Source organism: Hibiscus syriacus, unplaced genomic scaffold (assembly GCF_006381635.1).
Source record: "Hibiscus syriacus cultivar Baekdansim isolate YM2019G1 unplaced genomic scaffold, ASM638163v2 tig00116954_pilon, whole genome shotgun sequence".
Classification (NCBI taxonomy): Eukaryota; Viridiplantae; Streptophyta; class Magnoliopsida; order Malvales; family Malvaceae; genus Hibiscus; species Hibiscus syriacus.
The window spans coordinates 767,694-777,573 of record NW_024063483.1 but is presented as its reverse complement, the minus strand read 5'-3'; the positions used below and the strand labels follow the sequence as shown (position 1 = coordinate 777,573).

The 9,880-nt window shown below is 34.8% G+C and overlaps 2 pseudogenes; both read right to left on the bottom strand.

The window, feature by feature from the left end:
- Window positions 1–207: 207 nt before the first annotated feature.
- On the bottom strand, window positions 208–3,518 carry LOC120189267 (annotated as a pseudogene).
- A 1,058-nt stretch (window positions 3,519–4,576) lies between these two features.
- Window positions 4,577–7,450, bottom strand: LOC120189268 (annotated as a pseudogene).
- Window positions 7,451–9,880: the final 2,430 nt, after the last annotated feature.

The following is a 9,880-nucleotide window of genomic DNA, read 5'->3' as shown; positions in this document are numbered from 1 at the left end:
AAGGTAAACGAAAAAAAGAGAGGCAATAACAGTAAGGAAACGAACACTTGAAATTAAAACCCAACACCTTACCTAAGAAAACACTAGACTTCAACATTCCCTGCCCTCCAACCAGCCATGGATTATTCACTTTCTATATCTTCACCGCAACAAAACAACGGAGAAAAATCCCCTTGAAGTTTGGGTCCACGGTTCTGTGATCTATAATAAATAAATTCTAAAGCAGTTAAAAAAAAACTCACTCTGGCATCATATTCTACAAGAGACCACAACACCACCTCAAGGGAATTCACGATAAAGCTAGCAAACGACATTTCGGGTATCTCCAGATTCTGGCAATGAACCATTGGAGTGAGCAGTTAAACTAGGTTCCTTGGTTAAATCACCGTTTGTTGCTACCTCTTTCTTTTCATCTGCTGCAGCCTTTCCTTCCCATACCTGCAGTTTTGAGGAAACCAAATCAGATCAATTTTCATGGATGGACAAGCACACAGATTTATCAAAAAGGCAAAAAATTATTCAGTCGTGCAATGTCTCGCCTGGTTTTGCAACCGAAGTTTAGCCTTTTTCTCCTGAATTGCTTTCTGGCGAACCTCGTAAAATTCAAAATCATCTAAAATGCAAGTTTTGCTGGAATACTCCTTAAAGATTTTGAGCAACTTAAGCCCTTGCTCAAGCCTGATCTGCACAAACAAAACGGAGGTTACACTTAGAATTGGGGGCTGGGGGGGGGGGGAGAAGAGAGAAGAAAGAACATTAGAAACAAAGAATACCTCTTGTGTATCCCTGCTATTTGTGACGGGCTTATTCTCATTGTTCTCTAGGGTAATGTGCTTCAAGGAATTGTTAGGTACATCCTTAGCAATGTGCCATTTTACTGGGAAACAACCCGTCCACTTGTCTTGTTGCCAGAACTCCACGTTCTTCTGAAAGTCAACGGGCCCTACCATCTCTGAAAGGCCAACAAATTGCCCACTTGTATTGACCTATAAAATGTTCAATAAATTTGAAATAAGTTAAGCACGGCAAAAGCTAGGAAATTACCATTCGGTGTATGATTTAATAACAAGACACGAACCGAGAAAAAAAGAAATATAGGGCAGTGACCGGATTTCTGCTGAACCTCATGGTAAGCTGCATCAAGCTTTTTGTTACCATTTGGTGTGCTTGCCCAAACGTTGTACTTGATGCTTTTATGCACATCATCCTCACTGTATGATTTAATAACAAAGAATTTGGCATCTTCATAATCCACAGGGAATTCCTCTCGGTTATATTGTTCAAAGTCCGGAACAACACATGCTTTTTCCTCATCCGTGGTTTCATCTGAGGGAGTATTTTGCCCCTTGGTAGCTCCTTCTGTGACAAGAGTTGCACCCTTTTGGTTCTTAGGCCCCTTAGCCCTAGGTCCCCTGTTCAATTCATTGCAACTGTCCATGATATCATTGCCAGCACCAAAATACACATTGCCTCGTCCCCTTGGTCTATAATTGTCCGCCAACCAACCCCTTCCATTTGTACGCAAATCATACCCATTAGATCCAAAGCCCATTCCAGATCTGAATGTGTTCCCATACTGGCTGTATGGTTTGTTTGGGTACATGCCATTAATATAACCATGCGCAGTGCCCATGCCAGACATTGGCCCAGGATGCTGCAGTCCCTACAAATTTAAAGGTACAACCATCAGAAGCCAAATATTAGAACACCAAAATAACTAAGAAGAAGATCACTATAGTGTCAAATACAAAGGAAAATATTATATAAGTCAAATCATACAAACCATGTAATTGGAATTTGATTGGAAGTTTCGATTCCTTGAAGATGGAAAACCATTTGCTTTTGAAACCGAAGAGTTTATTCCAGTGCTAGTCACAGGCCTGTGTTGCCCATCGGAATAAAGAGTTCCATCAAGCCATGGGATAGGAGAATGAAACCCATCAAAACCATATCTTGGATCCTGATATCCGGAGGTAGGAACACCTCCTGCCGGTGCTCCCCGTCCATAAGAATTATTGGAATTAAATGTGCTGGGGTATGCTGGTTTTATGGCGCCTTGACCATTACTGCCCTTCACACAGCCTCCATTAGCAACTACATTGGAATTTGAATTCACTGTTTCAACAGGCAAGGGCTTTTGATCAGCAGCGGCAGAGGTCACAAGCTCCCCATGTGGCGGAGCAGAAGGGTTTGGTGTGAACGGACCACTGGTCAGAGTCACCGGCTGGAAGAAGGGAGGATACTGGTAGTGCTGAGGCCCATATAGTTGACCATCACTTCCCAGAGTCGGAACTGGGGATGTTGCAGGTGAATATGGTCCATATGGTGCATAGCCATAACCATGATCATACATAAGAGATCCATTGTCTGCATACACTCCCTGACAACACAGTATTACATAAATTTAATAAGAATTCATGAAAGATATCTGACAACAACTTCCAGTACATAGGAAAAACGAAAAGGACTCACATTACTCATTTCAACTCCATCTGGATTCACATATTGTGAATATTCATCCCACTCATTACCAGAGGTGTCAAAGCCTGCAATAGGCAATATACAGATTAAATCCAATTTTAGCCCCAATCAGTTCAGAATAACTGACCTGCAATCGAAGGAACAATTAGTTTACTACCTCCATAGTAATAGGCAGATGGATAACCACTGGAATATAGCACATAGTTGGATCCATATAATCTGGCAGCAAAGGCGTTGCAGATCTCTCAAAGATGGAACTTGGATATTCCCTGCGTTGCCTGAATCAACAGAACCATACTGATAAACAGAAGGCTGCAAAGAAAATAAATCACGGATTCAGATAACCATCAGACGGGGTATTCCTTGCGTTACCAGTCAGATGTGACCGACCAGATAGAGATCCAAATTCTTTCCTTCTTAATTTCAACAAAAACATCCGCATCACCTAGCACAGTTTTATCCATAATTGCAAAAGTAGGAAAAGGAGGCTACCTTCTTGGCAGGCTCAGGAATATCCACGGGCTTCTCTTGTGATTCTACAGACAATTTCTGCAACAGCCCTGCTGTTTCTAAAATAAAGCAACAAGTTAAAGAAAAACGAAATTTTGCAGTTTTCTTTACGATTCAAAAGAGCAACAAAGAACAAGTCAACACAAATTCAATCAATCAATCAAATAGAATACCAACAAAATTAAAAGAACTCTTCGGAATAGTTGAAAGAAGAGCAAGAACCATATAAAAGAAGCAAACAGCAAGTTTAATGCATAAGATGCGGATAGAAAAGCGTCAACAAGTACAGATCTATATGAAAGAAAGATTTAAATGAAAAATTGAGGATACGATCTACGGAGGGAGCAACTGTAGGCGCCATCACCACACCGAAGAATCTCTAAACCCTAAAATCGAATCCCAAAGCTATGATTGGGGGTTTTAGGAAGAGAAATTACACTCTCAGTCTCAAAGCCACCGCCGCCGAGACAGAGACAGAGACGGAGACAAAAACCAGAAAAAGGAGAGATTTGGGAAATTATGGGAGAGAGGGGGATATGAAAATCCAAATCCGGTGATTCAAATAGCACCACGAGGCTTCAATCAATTTTGCCTCTTTTTCGTTTTGGTCTCACCCAATCATACCTTTCCAACGAGCTGTTATTCCACGTGGCATTAAACTATTGGTTTGGTTGAACCATAGTTCATTTTTTATTGGTGGGTGACATAGTTCCGGTAACCGTCGGGGACGTTTCGTTGTTAAACGATCCGTGTGCCATTAGAGGACAAATTCCTTTGGAAACCCTAAATTAGTTATAATTGGAGAGAAAATCTTTTCTATTAAATAAATTAAAATAAATTTATTTTTATCCTTTTTGAAATGTACCTACCACTTATATTTAAATTAATTAAATCTAATTATTACAATTGAAATATATTTTCAATTCCACAATACCTTGATACTCCTATAGTTTTGAACTAGTTATATATTTTTTATTAACAATTTAAATTATATGTTATAATGGTTTATTCTGATTTATAATCACTTTAATTGTTCTCGTGAATTTATAAAGGTATAATTTTTTAATATTTTGTATCATTTGAAATATAATCGACAAAATTAATCATATATTTCAAAATTGCTAGTGTAATTTATTTTAAAATGCACTTTTCAAAATAATAATTAATATTATTATAACGATATTTTATCTTTTTATATTTTAAAAAGAAAAACGAAATTTAAAAGTACACTGAAACCATTGAACTGTGCTCAAATAATAGTTTATCATTAAATTTTTAAAAGTTAAAAATATCATTATATTTATCAAATTATTACAAAAGATCACTTTAACATTTAATAATTATAAAAGTTTGATAAATTTAATAACCATTTTGAAATAATTCTATAAAATGTAATGATCATTTAGTAACAGTTCCTTAAAATCTAATGACAAATTTTTAAATTTTAAAAGTTCAGTGATTAAAACGATTATTTGAGCATAGTTAAATGACCTATTATGTACTTCACCCAAAAACTAAAAACCACCGATCTAGTGAACAAAATTGTGTATAATAATGCTTTCTCTCGCTTTTAATTAGAATTTCATTTAAAAAGTTGAGCCATAAATGTTCATTAATCCGTTTAAAATGTTGGTGAATCTTTCCACCATAAACCCTACATTGAATGCTCAAATAAGGGCAATAAATAAAAATAAATATATAGAAGGGAAGAAAGGAAGAAGTTATAGTTCAAGTAGTAACATCCTGCCATTACTGTGAAATCTTTAAAACAGGGAAAGCAATGACATCTCGGATGCTGGCGGAATCCGTCAAAAGCATTACCAACCTATCAATTCCAAGTCCCTACGAACAACCGTTTTCACCGTTACATTTTGTCAGAAAAACTCAGAACACATCGATCCATGTATGTATTTGTATGCATGTCAGCTTGCTAACAACCATTTTCACCGGTACATTTTGTCAGAAAAACTCAGAACACATGGATCGGGTACGTATGTATCTGTATGCATGTCAGCTTGCTAACAACCATTTTCACTTGTACATTTTATCAGAAAAACTCGGAACACATGGATCCATGTATGTATGTATGTGCATGTCAGCTTGCTAGGGACGATTGCAGGTCCAGATTATGTGCAACAATATCAATCCAATCCAAAAGGCATTCTCGGAAGTCAATAGCGCATTCGGGGCTCGGTTATAACCCAGCATGAATATGATCAGGTGGAACCAACTATCCTTGACAAATTTAACAACGAATGATTAATGTCAAAATCTGCAAACAAGAAGATGAGCGTACCATTCCCGAAGCCGGAGGCATTCCGTATTCCAAAGCAGTAAGAAAATCATCATCGAGAGTCACTTCATACATGGAGTCCTCATTTTTATTCTTTTCTTCTTCCGTGCCATCTGCAATGACTTCTGCTCTCTTCCGTGCCAAATCAGTAAGAAAATCATCATCGAGTGTCACTTCATACATGGAGTCCTCTCCTTTTCAATTTTCCTCCCACGTTTTTCCTTACCGTAGTAGGAGAAACCATATCTGCTGTTGCTTCCAGAAGTTTCACCTGCCGCTCCTGATGCATCTCTAGTTCTCCTGGGCTGAGACGGGGGTTGGGGCTCCATGGAGAAATCTGGAAATGAACAGAAAGTTGGAGGAAAGGGTTTTTCCTAGCCGAACCAGATTTCTGGAAAATAAAGGATAATAAAAAACGATTCTCGACACAGGGTAGGAGGGTTCTGGACGCAAGAAGACGCTGATTCTGGTGGAGAAACGATGGTGTGCACAGGCGGCGGAAAGCGGCGAAAAATGGCAGTGGACTTCTTGAAGATCTGCGTTGATTGAAAGTCTCAAACGCAAATCTAAGGCCAGATTTGATATCACAGATAACCGGCGATCTTCACAGGAAAAAATCGGCGTCAAAAGGTGGTCGGAGTGTAAAAGTGACTCTGGATTCTGGAGACAAACTAACCAAGAGATTGAAGTGTTATAAGAACAGCCTGATAGCAAGAAAAACAAAAGGTAATTCAGCATCACTCCGAAAAGTGGAAATACATCACCTTTGCTCGTTTGCGGAATATATCAGCTACTTCAGGATTTGCAATCATATCAACATACCTAAACATGTGCGAAGGGGGGAAATATGGTCAAAAGGGAGAAACGATCCAGCAATATCAAAAGAAACACCAAGAACAGGACATATAAGGACACACAGTTTGCAATGTGTTATATGCATAGTAATAAGCATTTCTCTTCCTTGATGTGATTGCTAATGAGTAAAAGAATTAATGATATTAATAATGCAATGGTAAAAAAGAATAAAAATAACTGATAATTGTCCAAATAAAGATAAGTGACATTAAGAATATCTTATATCTTCCCCCTTTTTTCCTTCAAGGGAAAAAATGTAAAAGAAGAAAAAAAGAATCAAATATCCCGCAAAATCCATTGAGGAGCTCAGTAGGATGGGATTTGAAGGAAATATGTGTTTGAATGAGTGCATTACTAGATGATTCACAAAAACAAATAAAATAGATGTTGCAGATAGAAAATCACCTTTGACGGTAGCGCTTATCAATGTCGGTTAAACCTTGAAACTTGTCCGGCAGCGGAAGTAGTGATTTAGTAAGGATTGAAAAAGAATCCACCTTAACAGAAAGTTCCCCTGAACAGTGAATCAGAAAAAATGCAATAAAACAGAGGGAAGTTGCTTTGACTTTGACTTTGACAACATACACAGATAGAGAATAAAATAGAAGCTACAATTAGAGTAAATCCTCTGTAAAATGAGGAAGTTCACCTTTCTCAGTCCGCTTTATAGAGCCAGAAGCACCCAATATATCACCAATATCAACAAGTGTCTTTAACTGCTCAAATTGATCATCCAACAGCCTTTCCTTCTCACAGTATAGCTACAATCATTTGACAGAAATACAACAATCTAAAGTTTTAATCAAATTATAGCAGAAACAATAGATTATAAATGAAAAACGAGAAAAAAACCTGATAGTGCCGGAGTCATCTCTTAAAGTGAGGAAAGCAAGCTTCCCAAATGATCTACGAGCCACAATTCGGCCTGCAATGGAAACATGGTGACTCCCGCCATCCAACTCCTCGCCATTGCTAAGATCCTTGTATATCTCTTGAAGCTCCCTAGCACTGTGACTTCTATCCAATTATATTCGTACGGCTCCAACCCTTTGCTCCGCAATTGCTCCACTTTCTTGAGGCGGATGGCACGGACGGCTTCACGGTCCGAAGTGGAAGTGGAGGTGGAGGTAGGGCGGTTGCGAGTGTTGGTGATGGCGTTGGCGGCGACGCCGGTATTTAAGCAGCGGAGGAATAGAGTAGGGGAAGCGCCCAATCCAAAGAGTTGCTTCAAACTCGAAGGCCTTGCAATGGATGAGGATAGCCTCCACACCTTCAAGCCCTCCATCCTCAGTTTCTTTTACTTGCTTTTCACTGTTATTACCAGTTTACCACTATTATTACTCTTCTTTTCCCTTTTATATGCTTTCTATCTTCAAACATTTTTCATTTTCTATTTTCATTAATTAGGGAAATAGATCATTATAACACTAATTATCAAATTAGTATTTTATTTAAATTTAAAGGTGAATTAAAATTTAAATATTTTTAAATGGCTATACCATTAAATTAACCTGAATTAATGTCTCAATATTTAAAATGTAATAAATTATAATATAGATTATTAAAATATTATTTTTTCAAAATTAATAATTAAAATAAGACATTTTAAAAATAAAAAAGCATCAACGTCCTAATTTATCCTAAAAGTTATTAGAACTAAGGATAAAGTACATATTCCGACTATATGATATTGTTTTATTGAATTATTTAACTATTAAAAACTATAAAAGGATCTTACGATTATTAAAAATTACAAAATTATCATTTGACTATTCATTATGTTCCAAACTCATCATTTTTCTTTAAGAAGTTTACGTCACTCTGAGCTGAACGTTAACATGCTGACTGAAATATTATCTCATAATCTCAAATGACTATCATATCGCAATATGCATATTAACGTTCAACTCAGAATGTCGTTAAATCGTTATTTTTTTAACAAAAAATTATGAGTTTGAAATATAATTAATAGTCAAGTGGTCAGTTTGTAACTTTTAATATTCGAGGGGCTCAACAAAATAACTCTCTATAGTTGAAGGATCATTTTATAATTTTTAATAATTGGTAGATTCAATAAAATAATATCATATAGTCGGTGATCATTTATGAACTTTACCCTATAATCAATTATAAATTAAATGTTAAAGTAAAATCAAAACTTATAATGATTGAATTATAAATGAAACAAATTAAATTGAAAAAATAATTCTCTGATTCATTTATGTTGTTCTCGAATGTTTCTTATAGTTTTATTATTTGTTTGTTTCGAAACTTTATTCTAATTATTGCTCTTAATTTTAACAAAATAATCGATCTTTTATTTCATTATTTTGAATTATATTTTATTCAAATATGAATATGAAGTGTTTTAAATGAGATTAATTTCTTTTTTTTAAATAATTGATGTTGTAGGGTATTACTTTGTTAAATCTTCTAACTATTAAAAATTATAAAATGGTCCTCTAACTATAGAGCACTACTTTGTTGAGTCTCCAGAGTACTAAAAATTACAAAATGATCTTTCAACTATTTATATGTTTCAAACTCATCCTTTTTTGTTAAAAAAATTGACGGTCATCTGAGCTAAACGTTAATATGCTGACTAGGATATGATAAAATCATATTTTAATGATGTCTTCTGACATTGCAGTTTATTTCAAGCACTGACTCAATAACATAATATTTCAAGCACTGGCTCGACGACACAATATAAACGGAGAGTTGATCCACAAAATATAGCTCAAACGGTTTTGTGATCAAATTTTATAATATCTCAATTAACAAATTAACGTCCAACTTAAACGACCATTGAATTTTTAACAAAAAAAAATTATGAGTTTGAAATATATAAATAGATAGATGACCATGTTGTAATTTTTAATAGTCAGGAGACACAACAAAGCAGTACCCTATAATCAAATGACCATTTTATATCTTTTAATAGTTAAGGGATTCAAAAAATAATATCTTATAATTGAGGACTGTTGTGTACTTTATCCTAGAATTTATAATTATCATATATTTACAAATATGATTTAGGCTTTAATTGTAGAAAAGTTTAATTAAATCTTTAAAAAAAGTTAAAATCCCATCATAATCCGCCCCAATGACCGTAGGGTTGTTCAAAGTTTGTAGAAGAGTTTAATTGAATCGAAGTTTTTTTTTTTATTAATCAGTCGATTAACAATTAAAGTTTTGTTTGATTAATCAGTCGATTAACAGTTAAAGTTTTGTTCAAATTTAGTCGGTTAATTTGGATTGAAATTAATTAATTAATCAGAATTATTAAATATTTAATAATATATATATATATATTATTTATATATTACTTATTATTAAGAGTGTTTAAACTTTGATTCTAACCGAATTAATAAAAAATATTAAATATTTGATATAATATATATTATTTATAAATTTCAGTTAATTCAGTTAATCGATCGATTAATTGAATTTTGTTTGGTTCGATTAAAAATTTTCGGAAAAAAATTCAATTAGATTAACGATTAAAACTTTTCGGAAAAAAATTCAGTTTGATTAACGATTAAAAAAATTAGATTAAAATTCTTTTAAAAGTTCGATTTGATCGATTAATTGAATTAACTGTTGCGGAAGACGGCTATCGGATAGAGCAAAATCGCAACTGATAATTTGAGAAAATAAAAATGAAGATAAAAAAGACACAAAATTTACGTGGAAAACCCCTTAATAATATAGGGTAAAAACCACGGGCAACGGTAGAAT